This window comes from Rhinoderma darwinii, unplaced genomic scaffold (genome assembly GCF_050947455.1).
Source record: "Rhinoderma darwinii isolate aRhiDar2 unplaced genomic scaffold, aRhiDar2.hap1 Scaffold_460, whole genome shotgun sequence".
Taxonomy (NCBI): Eukaryota; Metazoa; Chordata; class Amphibia; order Anura; family Rhinodermatidae; genus Rhinoderma; species Rhinoderma darwinii.
In genome coordinates, this window is record NW_027463999.1 from 23281 (window position 1) to 37293 (window position 14013).

General features: G+C 41.5%; 1 long non-coding RNA gene across 1 annotated transcript; it reads left to right on the top strand.

The window, feature by feature from the left end:
- Window positions 1–9694: 9694 nt before the first annotated feature.
- LOC142718075 (uncharacterized) lies at window positions 9695–11044 on the top strand. Its single transcript, XR_012872211.1, has 2 exons — window positions 9695–9979; window positions 10578–11044. It is a non-coding gene; the product is annotated as an uncharacterized LOC142718075 (long non-coding RNA).
- Window positions 11045–14013: the final 2969 nt, after the last annotated feature.

Consider the following 14013-nt stretch of genomic DNA (forward strand, 5'->3'; position numbering starts at 1 on the left):
GCCATACAGTCTACAGGGGGGGCTGTATGCCGTTATCTACAGGAGGGGCTGTATGGCGTTATCTACAGGGGGGCGCTTTATGGCGTTATCTACAGGGGGGGCTGTAAAAAAGGCACTATCTACAAGGGGGGGGTTGTGTGACACCCAGGGGAGGGGGGCCCCAGTCAAAAGTTTGCTATGGGGCCCAGTCTTTCCTAGTTACGCCCCTGGTTATTATTGCACTATATAATGCAAACGATCCAATGATCACTGGTTCAAGTCCCCTACGGGGACTAATAAAAAAAAGTAAAAAAACAGTTAACGTTTTTTTATGTATAAAAAATTATTAAAAGTTAAAAAAAGCCATGTAAAAAAGAAATTATAAAAACACAGCTGGTATTACCACCATCTGTAAAAGTCAGAACTGTTAGGGCATGCCCAGGCGTGGCGTATCTCTTCCGCCTCTGTCCGCATCAATGCCGCACAGAATCTGCGTTGCAGATTCTGTTGCGGCTTTGCTTAAAATGGGCATTAAGTTGATGCGGACTAGCCGTTGCGTATTGAGGGGAAGAGGGCTTCCCTTCTCTCTATCAGTGCAGGATAGAGAGAAGTTACAGTCCTTTCCCTAGTAAAAGTAAAAAGAATTCATACTTACCCGGCCGTTGTCATGGTGACGCGTCCCTCTTTCGCCATCCAGCCCGACCTCCCTGGATGACGCAGCAGTCCATGTGACCGCTGCAGCCTGTGATTGGCTGCAGCTGTCACTTGGACTGAAACGTCATCCGGGGAGGCGGGACTGGAGGAAGAAGCAGGGAGTTCTCGGTAAGTATGAACTTCTATTTTTTTTACAGGTTGATGTATATTATGATCGGAAGTCACTGTCCAGGGTGCTGAAACAGTTACTGCCGATCGTTTAACTCTTTCAGCACCCTGGACAGTGACTATTTACTGACGTCGCCTAGCAACGCTCCCGTAAATACGGGTGCACACACGTAGTCACCCGTAATTACGGGAGCCCCATTGACTTCCTCAGTCTGGCTGTAGACCTAGAAATACATAGGTCCAGATAGAATGAAGAAATGTCATGTTAGTAAAACCAATACGCTCCGCAGCACACATAACATCTGCGGACTTCATTGCGGAATTTTTACTCTCCATTGAAGTCAATGGGGAAATTCCGCAATGAGTCCGCAACAAGTCCGCGACTCGTCCGCAACAACCATTGTATGCTGTGGACACCAAATTCCGCACCGTAGCCTATGCTCCGCAGCGGAATTGTCCGCGACGTGTAAACGAACCCTACTAAAAAGCTGTGGAAGGCAATGGAGAAACGTGTACGCTGCGGATTTACGCTGCGGAGTGTCCGCAGCGGAATTCCAGAGCAATTCCGCCACGTCTGGTCATGCCCTTACAATTTCACGTTAATTAATCCACAGGGTGAACGCTGTAAAAAGACAAAAATGCCAGAATAACTGGTTTTGGTCACCTCATGTCCCACAAAAAAATGGAAAAAAAGTGATCAAAAGATTTATGTACCTTACAATGGTCCCAATAAAAACTATAGCTCGCTCCGCAAATAACAAGCCCTGACATTGTTTCATTGATGGAAAAATAAAAAAGTTATGGCTCTCATAACATAGCAATACAAAAAATTTTTTTCTTAACAATACGTTTTTTCTTTATCCAAGTAGAAAAACATAAAAAACGACATAGGTTTGCTATTGCTGTAATTGTACTACAAAATAAAGTTAACATGTCGTTTTTATTGCATAGTGAACACCGTAAAAACGAAACCCAAAAAACAGCGGAGGAATCACAGTTTTTTTTCCATTCCAACCCACAAAGAATTTTTTTCTAGATTTCTAGTACATTATATGGTGAAAATTAAGGAAGGAGGGAAAGGAAAAAGCACAAATGAAAATCCGATAAATGGCTATGGCGGGAAGGGGTTTATGTACAATAGTAGAAAAAAATACATATTTGGTATCGCCGTAATCTTACTGGCCCATAGAATAAAGGTAACATATTATTTATGCAGCAGGGTGAATGGTGCAGGTTTAAAATGTTGTAATATGCAACAGAGATTAAAAAATAAATAAAAAAATACACAAATTAATTATCGCTATACTTATAACAAGCCGCAAAATATAGTTATTTTTGTCGCACAAAGAATATCGTAAAGAATAAATCAAAAAAATAAAATAAAAAAATACAATTTGTTTTGCAAAAAACAAGCCCTTATATGGCTACGTCAACAGAAAAACTAAAAAGTTATGGCCCACGGAACGTAGTGATAAAAAAATAAAATAATTACTGCATCCCTCTTAGTGACCGCCAATACGCCTTTTCATGGCGGCTACTAAGGGGTCTTAGCCTAGTCTAAGTCCTGATGACTGCCGGGATCTTGCTCCAATGGTAGCCATCGAAGTTTACTTAGATCGGGGCCGTTTAACCCCTTAAATGCTGCGGTTAATAGCGACCACGGCATTCAAGTCATTTACAGAGGGAGGGTGCTCCCTCTGTCACCCGCAAATGCAATACTGACTATACCAAAGCATTATATCTGCGATCAAAAGATCTAGTGGGACTAAAAAAAATAAGTAATAAATGTTAAATAACAATTATTAATAAAGATTACAGTAAATAAAACAACAAACCATTTTTTCCATTTAAAAGGGGTTTTATTTATTAAAGATGTAAAAAAGAAATAAAAGTACACATATATTGGATCGCCACGACCGTAATGACCCAAACAATAAAGTTAACATGAAATTTAAACTGCAAGGGGAACACCGGAAAAAAAACCCGGAAAAAATGATGGCGGAATTGCTATTTTTTTTCCATTGCCCCCCAAAAAGGTGATAAGAAAAGATAAGTCCCATTTACCAAAACCTCAATATAGTAATACGGTCCGCGGATAAAGGGGGGGGTATCGTGGTACAGGACAGAGCAGACTACGTCAATGAAGCATTAAGACTACTTTCCGATACACTATTTTATGAGAAATTAACTTTTAATCCCATTCCGAAATATGAAACCGAATACAAATCCCTTATCGAGTCTGCTTTTAATGATGATTTGTTATGTAAAAAAGAAAAAGTTTTTCTCACGGTCCCTTTCCCTGCAACCCCTTTCATGTATCATCTGCCAAAGATACATAAAAATCTGTCTAACCCCCCGGGCCGACCCATTATTTCAGGGATAGGGTCCTTAACTAATAATCTATCACATTTTATTGATATCCATCTCCAACCGTTGGTTTTAAAATTACCTTCTTACCTGAAAGACTCAACACAGTTAATTAGGGAATTATTAGAACTACAATCTTTATATAATTTATCCGATTTGAGTTTTCTTACTGCAGATGTGTCCTCGCTATATACAAACATTCCACACACACAGGGTATGGAGGCTGTTTCCTCTTTCCTTGCGCTAGACCCCCGTTTTCCAAATAGTCAACTGAATTTTATTATCGATTGTATCGATTTTATTTTAACACATAACGTTTTTACCTTTGAGGACGATTTTTATAAACAGATTAAGGGTTGCGCAATGGGGACCCGTTTTGCACCATCATATGCAAACCTCTATATGGGGTCCTTTGAGGAATCTCTTATCCTGAACGAACATATATTCACAAACCATATTATTTACTACAAACGTTATATAGATGATCTGTTTTTTATCTGGAGAGGGGACATATCTGCTGCCAATGCTTTTATTGATCTTTTAAACAAAAATACATTTGGCCTCACTTTCACACATACTTATTCAGCTACTACCATTGACTTTTTAGACATAACTATTAAAAATAATGGGAACCATTTTTCTACTAGCACCCATTTTAAAAGTGTGGATGTAAATAGTTATTTGGATTTTAAAAGTGCACACCACACACCATGGTTGAAAAATGTCCCGTTTGGACAATATCGGAGGATAAGAAAAAATTGTTCTGATGATGTTAGTTTTGACAAAGAATGTAACATTCTCAACAAGAGGTTCGTAGAAAAAGGCTTCCCTAGGAGCCTAATCAAGGGCGCAGAGATAAGAGCAAGAGGTATGACCCAATCTGAATGCATCAAAAAATCAATACCGGCCAATATTGATGTTGTTGAAAAAACTATAAAAAACAAATATAATAAACAGAATGTAAATTTCATCACCTCATTTAACAAAAGTAGTAAGAATATTATGTCCATTTTTAGAAGACATTGGCACGTTTTAACCAACGACCCTTTTTTAAAAACATTACTCCCTGCGAAACCTTTAATCACCTTTAGAAGAGCGAAAACATTGAAGAATCTTTTAGCCCCCAGCAGGCTACATAGTAACAAAAAGAAGGCTGTGGATCCTTTAACGCAAAATGGCTCTTTTTCATGTAATCATGCTAGGTGCCTGTGCTGTAAAAATATCGCAAAGAAATCTATACAATTTTATTCCTTAAAAAGCAATATAAACTATCCTATCAAAAGTCATTTAGATTGTGGCAGCACTTATGTTGTGTACCTACTGCAGTGTACATGCAACCTGCAATATGTAGGTTGTACCACCCAAACGTTAAGAAACCGAATTAATAAACATAGATCCAATGTCAAGCAAGGTTTTTTAAAACAGAGTGTGTCACACCATTGTGCCCTCAAACATAACTGCAAATTTGATGATTTAGTTGTTACCCCGATCGAACAGATCCCAGTGGATACCCCTAATAGGTTTGTAAAACTCAAACAGAGAGAGAATTTTTGGATCTTCAAATTGGAGACCCTGCGCCCAAATGGCCTGAATGACCTCATAGAAACGTCCTTAGATTAAAATGCTTCATGTCCCTGTCATGTTTCCAAAGTTTTTGGCTATCCAATGGTAGTATGTTTACACCCTCAGGCTTTTTTCCTTTTTATCACATTACCATCCACGCACTATATATATATATGTCTATAATTTTATATATATATATATATATATATATATATATATATATATATATATATAATCTCATGATCAATCATTCCTTTTCACGTTCTCTTTCTATGTTTCTACTTACCCACCCATCAAACAAACACAATAATTTTATACTATTACGGTCCGAATTACACATTTCTGACATTACTTTTAATCAATTAGAAAAAACTTTTTAATTACGTACTCTGCTCCGGTCCAATCGCCTTTGCATTTTGCGGTCCCCTTCCATGCCCCACGTGACCCACTGTTTGTGGTCTGGTGTGTTTTATAGTCCATTCATTCACAAATCGACCCTGCTTGTTGCGTTCCATCGTGCGGCTCATTTCCTACATGTTGAACTGTTGTGCGGTTCAAACTCTGCGTGTCACCAGCCGTCCTTTAGATAAATACTCTCCTTAGAAATGCTCACGTTCCATACAAGGTTCATTTTGTGTTTTTCTCCTTAGAGGCATCTTTTAATACATTTATGTCATTATATTTTTATGTTTTTATGTAAATCTTAAAATATGTTTGTATACATCAGGCAAACGCTCTGTGTGACCTCTGATCCGCCTATGTTGGCGGTTTTTTTCACTAATTCCTCAGCCAACCTTTTGTCAATTCCTCCATGTATATAAAGGAGCAAATATCGCACTGTATGCATTGGCCTGATGAAGACGCCGGTCCGGCGTCGAAACGCGTAGCCTACCTCATTCCTAATAAATTTATTATTTATTCACAATCTCCTTTCATCTGACATCCTTCTGGAGCAGCGCCGTTTGGTCCCCTTTTTCTCCGTTGGATTTGCATTACCTCTTGACAACAAACTTGCTTTGTTTGTGCACGGACCTGGCAGCAGCTCTCATACGTTTACGACATCCTAACCGGTGTCCACGACCCTAGGTGAGCAAATTTCCATCTATTTGCCCCTTGGTTCTTTTATCGTTTCTTTGCACCTTCTGGCGCCGTGTCTGTTTTATCTGTTTCTACCATTTACCCAGAAGCGTAGCTAGTTTCTCTAGCACCCGGGGCAAAGATTCAGTTTGCCCCCCCCACCGAACCACTTTCCCGACATATCCTTCTCCCTCGCAATGTTTGTTTCCCCTAACAATCAATGAGGTGTCACATTTTTTTTATGTAACTCGAGCATAAAGCCATTTGTACATTTTACAAGCAATACTGTTCTATATACAACACCAGAACCAAAGCTCATTACATATATACAACACATGAACAAAGCTCATTACATATATACAGCACCAGAACAAGCTCATTACATATATACAACACCAGAACAAGCTCATTACATATATACAACACCAGAACCAAGCTCATTACATATATACAGCACCAAAACAAAGCTCAGTGCATATATACAGCACCAGAACAAAGCTCATTACATATATACAGCACCAGAACAAAGCTCATTACATATATACAGCACCAGAACAAAGCTCAGTGCATTTATACAGCATCAGAATCAAGATCAGTACATATATAAAGTGTCAGAACCAAGCTCAGTACATAAATACAGTGCCAGAACCAAGCTCAGTACATATATACAGCATCAGAACCAAGCTCAGTAAATATATACAGTGCCAGAACCAAGCTCAGTACATAAATACAGTGCCAGAACCAAGCTCAGTACATATATACAGTGCCAGAACAAAGCTTAGTACATAAATACAACACCAGCACAAATACAGCTCAATTAATTGCAACCCCTGCAGTATAGGTTTGCACTAAATTGTATACAGCTCCCAGCTTGGCCCAAACAATGTTAACGATATGCTGGGAGTGGCTGTTTCACACAAAAAAACATACCACCCATCATCTTGCAGCAGATCATACAGTGACTACAGTAGATTAGAGGCAGAATAAACATTTACATTAAGTAACTCACCAGTGACGATCTCAGATTCTAGTTGTTCTTTTTCACTTTTTTTCCCCATCTGGTCCAGACCTCTATGATGACTTCTCCCGGCCACAGCCCATTTCTGCAGTTTGCAACTCCATGTCTCCAGCTTCTTACTGTTCAAACATTTCTGCACCTATAAACAAAGATAAAGTTATCATGGTGCCAGACACTGCACACCTAAATATAATAGCACCATACACTGCACCTCTAATTATAATAGCACCATACACTGTCCCTGATTATAATAGCACCATACACTGCACCTCTAATTATAATAGCACCATACATTGTGTCCCACACACACGCACACACACACACACACACACACCGTGCCCCCTGTAGATAGTGCCCTCCATAGAGCCCCCTGTAGATAGTGCCCTACATAGAACTTCCTGTAGATAGTGCCCCACATACAGCCCCCTGTAGATAGTGTCCCACATATAGCCACCCCTGTAGATAGTGCCCACATATAGCCCCCCTGTAGTGTCCCATATATAGCCACCACTGTAGATATTGCCCCACATATAGCCCCCTCTGAAAATAGTGCCCCACATGTAGCCCCCCTTGTAGATAGTGCCCCATATATAGCTTCCCTGTAGATAGTGCTCCACATATAGCCTACCCCTGCATATAGTGTCCAACATATAGCCCATCCCTGTAGATAGTGCCCTACATATATCTCCCCTTATAAATAGTGCTCCACATACAGCCCACCCCTGTATATAGTGCCAAACATATAGCTCCCCTATAGTGCTCCACATATAGCCCACCCCCGTATATAGTGCCTCACTAACAGCTCCCCATATAGTGCTCCACATATAGCCCACCCCTGCATATGGCCAACCCCTGTATATAGTGCCTCACATATAGCTCCCCATATAGTGCTCCGCATATAGCCCACCCCTGTATATAGCCCCTCTGTAGATAGAGCTGACCTCTGTATATAGCCCCCCTGTAGATAGAGCTGACCTCTGTAGATAAAGCCCCCCACTGTAGATAATATCACTCACATTTTTATTAGAATAAAAAAAAAAACTTGACACACTCCTGCTCCCATGCCGTCCAGTGGCAATGTAGACCTGCTATCTTCTGAGCAGGTCTGCTGGAGTTACATCCTCGCGCTGCTTGCGTTGTTGAAAGGCGCTGATTGACATGGTAAGTCATTCTGCTCTGCCAATCAGTTGCTTTCATAGACGCAAGCATCGCGCCGCTTGTGTCTATGAAAGGCCGTGATTGGCAGGGCACTATGACTTGCCCTGTCAATCAGCGCCTTTCAACAATGCAAGCGGCGCAAAGAAGTAACCACATCGCTTGAGTCGTTGAAAGGCGCTGAATAGCCGGGCACATAACGTACCCATCCATTCATCTCCTACAGTGCAGGAGGGGATGCTGGTGACATTGGCGCCGCCACCCCTCTTAGAGAGGTAGTAGGGCGCTGTAATGGATAGTGAAGTCCTGGCAACCCCCCACTTTCCCCCTTAGTTGCGTCCGGGGCACATGCCCCGCCTGCCCCCCCTAGCTACGCCCCTGCATGTGCCCCCAAAAAGTACCACAAAAAACATGCCCACATATTACTAAATTGACGGAAAATTAAAAAGTGACGATGCAAAAACAAATAATTTCAGTTCAAATGTGTTTTTATTGTGCAAAAGTCGTAAAACATAAAAAACCTATACATATGTGGTATCACCGTAATCGTACTGACCCATAGAATAAAGGTAACATGTTATTTACGCCGCACGGTAAACAGCATAGAACTATTGCGGAATTGCTGGGTTTTTTTTCTATTCCCCTCCAATAAAAGTTAATCAAAAAATTATATGTACCCGAAATGGTGCCATTAAAAATTACAAATGACTTGTTTGCTCCATCGTTAAATAATTAATTAATTATTTAATTATTAAAAAATACAACTAATTCCACATAAAAAAAGTCCTCGGCTATGTCGATGCAAAAATAAAAATGTTATAGCTCTTCAAATGCGACGATGGAAAAACGAAAAAAATAGCTTGGAAATTAAGGCCTAAATAGGCTGGTCACTAAGGAGTTAAAGGCCAAAATAACTGTTTAATGAAAGAATAAAGGACTTGAGATGAGCAAACCTATTAGACACATATCACTTTAGGTCCAAATTTCCCAAAAGCTTAAAATTAGTCAAAATGTGAAAGTTTTGGTGTTCGCAGCGCAAGAATTGTCAAAATGGTGGCCACCGGTGAGCGCTCTCCGCCAATTTGCCAATTATATAAAAAAAAGAGGGGAGAAGAGGATTATTCACCTTCCCTGGTCTCCAGACGTGTCCCTGCCGGAAAGTGAGATGACGTAGCTGTGATCGCTGCAGCCAATCCCAGGCCGCAGTGATCACATGGGACAGCTACGTCATCTCACCTGCCGGTAGCGACGTGTCGCTACTGTAGTACAGCGTATGTGTTGAGTGTGATTGTTCTTATTTTTGTGAAATCGCATGTACCCTGATTGCCTTGTTTGACCCTCTGATGTTTTCAAGGACTGTAACCAACTTAGATTCAGTCCTAGAAGACGTTAAATAGTCTGATAGGCCTATCGGGGGACCTGCGATTCGCAAAACGAATTTGGACCGAAACGAACGGCCGATTTAAAAGTAAATTCGCTCATCACTATTAAGGACTCTGTACTGCAAGGCAGCAATGCTAACCAATCTGCACTGTGATATTGTAAATACTTATTACTAACACTATAACAGGAGATGTCACTTCTGGTCATATTTGTGACATCATCAGATAAAGTACAGGAAGCCATTGTTACCTCACTGCATGATGCCATAATGACTGTGACTCTATAAGAACTGGGGTTTAGGGGGGGGCGACTGCTCAGTCCAGGATATGAAGATAAGCAGACACAAGATACTTCACCATGAGGATCTCACAGAGAATAGCGGAAGCTTCTGATGTTTGTGAAGTCACCAGTCGGAATCCGGAACACTGGAAAAGGAGAACTTCATGCACGAGCCGCATGGCAGGGGAAGAACAACAGGAAAACCGGCGGCTTTGGCTTATATACACGGTGATAGGAGGTTCAGTCATTTACTTTCAGGTTTTGGGACCAAGAAGAAAAACAGTAATGTGGAGGAAAATCTGCCGCCATGATGCCAGCAATCTCCAAACATTGAAGGTATGTACATGATATATATGTTCATTTAATCTGAAAATGTGGGATATTTGAGAATTTGGGGTTTGTTATACATTATGGCCCATATTTACTGAGCAGTTTATGTCAGTTTATTTTGTAAGCTTAACCAAATAAAGTTGCAAACGGTGACATGCAACAAATTTGGTGTAAAATGTATCTTTTCTCGTCACTTGACAAATTTAAAAAGTGACTAAAAGTGGGCGTGGTCTCCAAGGAGACGAAGATGAGAACTGTGAGATTGATCACTCCTCCGTGTCACACATGCCAAGATTCCTTACACGTTATCCCATAGCCTCTCATGGTTGTGTCCTCCTAGACCCTGGACCTTGTTTGGTCTGCATAGAGGCTGAACAGTTCTCAGTGGTCCATGACTATTTTTTGGTGGGATAACAGGGAACGATGGTTTCCCATAGTTCAAGCAGAAGACACCTGCTATATGCTATGTTCACCAGTGAGGCAAATACAAGCTGGGAAGGAGGTAATTGCATGTTACATGTGGCCATTAGGAGGAGAAAAACTCAAAGGGGGAGGAAATAAATTGTGAGTCTAAGAAGATGATTGTGTAAAAAGTGGCTTTCAGACCAAAGGCCTAATCCCTGCCCTCCTGGAGTCGGCCATTTGCTTTACACCACATCAGGGACCTGGTATAATGGAACTGGCCTTCTCCTGTGACATAGGAGGGCAGTGTTTTCTTTCTCTTTCACTAGCAGAGGTGACCATAGCCGAGCTGTGATCTCGGTAGTCCGATCAGTGGAGGAGCGACCTGCATGATACCGGGACGTCGTGGAGAACATCTGGGATTGGACACCTTCTTATAACTTACTATTCCATATAATGTCGTAGCTATCAGTAAGATGTTAGTTAGTTAGTTAGTTGCATTACAAGCTCTGATCCTGGGTTCTCGGACTGATCGCCTTTTCTCGGGGTCAACAAGGAATTTTCCCCTGTGGCACAAATTGGCTAAACGTGCGCAGGGTTTTTGCCTTCTTCTGGATCAATAGCTTTAGTTAGGAATTTTATTTAAATAAATTGTGTTTAAAAATGAAATCTCTGTCTCCTCGTCATTTCTCAATATTATATAGCAGTCAGGTATTAGTATATATTATGGGATGTTATTATGGTTATTTTGCTGCTGATAATCCAATATGGTTGATTCCATGAAGCATTGGATAATATACACATACAGAAGAGAAATACATCATATGATCCATATAAATGCTACTACTATAAAGGAACACTAAGGATCGATGCACACGATGCGTATTACGTGCGTTTTTGCAGAGCGGATATGCGTGCAGCACCTCTGCAGAGTAATACAGTACCAGCATATTCAATGAGATTCCAGGAAATCTCATGTACACGGTACGGTATTTTTCGGGACTGAAATTGACCTGTGGTGTATTGTTTAGAATCCGCAGCATGTCATTTTATCTTGCGTTTCCGCTTGCAAATTCTATTTGTCTAGTGCAGAGGAAAATCCCACCAAAATTTCTCAGCATGAAAAGGCACCGAAAAACGAATCACCTTCAGGTGTGTTTTTTTCCAGAGGTTTTGCTGTGTGTTTCCCACAGTAAAATACACAACATGTAGCCTAAAGGTACTAAATACATAAAAATCAAAGCAACCCACTTGCTCCTGTTTTGCCTGAGAAATTCTTTTGTGTGGGTCCTAGATCAGCCATTTTCCCCCATCCCTTACTAAGCCACACCCCTCAGCCGTCTGCCAGCGAAAATGGAAGAGATTGGAAGGAACATGAAGAGGTTGTCGATGTTGCTGAGAACCCCAGCGATCAGATGTAATCTATGAAAGGCTTTATTTCGCTGCAGTGCCACCACAGGGTTAAAGGGTAACTAAACGTTTGAAAAACTTCTGACATGTCATAGTGACATGTCAGAAGTTTTGATTGGTGGGGGTTCGAGCACTGAGACCCCCACCAATCGCTAGAACGAAGGCGCAGAAGCCCTCGTGTGAGCGCTCAGCTGCTTCGTGTCTGTTCGGCTTTTTCCGGAAAGCCGATGTATCGGAGTACGGGCTCATAGACTTTTTATTGAGTCCGTACACTGATACATTTATTTCTGGAAAAAGCCGAACAGACATGAAGCGTCTGAGCGCTCACACAAGCGCTTCAGCTGCTTCGTTCTAGCGATTGGAGGGGGTCTCAGTGCTTGGACCCCCAGCAATCAAAACTTCTGACATGTCACTATGACATGTCAGAAGTTTGTGAAACGTTTAAGTTACCCTTTAAGGCAATGACTTACACACTTCAAAACTATGGGCTTTCGGTATAATGCGAGAACGTGCCGATCCTCCAAATTCTAGTTATTTCATTTTCTCACCATTTTCACAGTCATACAAAATCTGAGCAGCATTTTGATATTTGTCACTATTAAATTTGCTGGCCATTAAAGGACCATACCCTAGTAGATAACTGCTACAATGGCAAATATGTTCCTTATAGAAAATCACTCCCACTTTTGCAGATGTCGTTAGTGCATTGTTGCATTTGTATTTTCTCATAAACCTACCGTTAAATCAGGCGCGATCGAATAAAAATATAAAGCAAGTCCTAAACCTGTAACATCTAATAAAACACTTTTTAATAAATGGGAACGGACTGTTTTAGCAACATGACCAATACTTCTTTATTATTTTAAAGAAAAGCCCTCAATGGCTCAACAGCGGGAATCATCCCACGATAAATAGGAGAGGCAGGAAAGTGAGAGGTGTACACTCCCCTGGCGGTATTGTGCTGGGGGACACGACAATCTGGTAGTCAAAAAGATGTCTATATAGTCCAAGTGCTGGTTCGGGGGACTACTAGCCACTAGTGTTCCAGGCAGAGAATAATCAGTATCGAATGCTGAGATGCACTAGGATATTTTGAGTGCAAGACGGTGAAAAATTACCCTTTACGAATCCTCTGGAGTCATGCAAATGTTAACCTTTTATTAATATCGTAACATGCAACATGTTTCAGAGCCGAACCGGCTCCTTCATCGACATTTGACCTATACTTATGTCATAGACGGGAAGCGGGAGTATGGAGCAGGCTCACGGCTCCATCATCTAAGCTGTTAGAAAGAGAGAGGCGGCCCCCTCTGACAGCCCATCGGGTGCAGATCGTCATCATGGCAGCCTGGGGGCCAAATGAAGGCTTCCAGGTCTGCCATCTTTGTATTAATATTAAGCTCTGCCTGCAACAGCGTTTAATAAAATCCTATGAAAATCACGTTTTACTGCAATACGTTGCTATTATTGCACTATATCATGCAAACGATCCACAAATCATCTCCCACAAAAAAATGGAATAAAAAGTGATCAAAAGATTTATGTACCCTACAATGGTTCCAATAAAAACTATAGCTCACTCCGCAAATATCAAGCCCTCACATTGTTAAATTGATGGAAAAATAAAAAAGTTATGGCTCTCATAACACAGCAACACAAAAAAGCAGTTGGAGGGGATTGCCTCACTATACTGAACTGCTGCTTCAGACCTCAACACTAGCCAGGAGGCTTCACCTGCTTCTGGGATCCAGGTGGCAGGGGTACCACACCAGCCTCCCCCATCCCTGCCTCCAGTGTGCAGCTTTCTAGTCCTGCATCTTAGGTGGTAAGTTTAACTGCCCCGTTTTCCCAACTGGGGGGTACCCGAAGAGGACCCTTGTTAACACGCCTGCTCGGCCTGGCATTCCTTACAGTGGGCAACCCCTGCCCTTTCCTGCCCACAGGAGTATATTTTAATGCCTAGACCTGCTTGAGTGCCGCATCTAGTCTCTACGCAGGCATTCATACGCTACATGGCTGCCTTGCCTTCTAGACACTGGGGTACCCTCCCACCGCTTAGATCATTGCTTCGCTCAGGCTGATCTTACTTCCACGTATTTGTTGAATCTTTGCTAGCAAATGTGATTGGAGCGTGGCCTTCCCATCCCCGGCTCCCTCAGACACATATACAAAGCAAGATGGTGAAAATTGGTCAGGCTAAACATGGAGACCCGCCTACTACTCCCAAA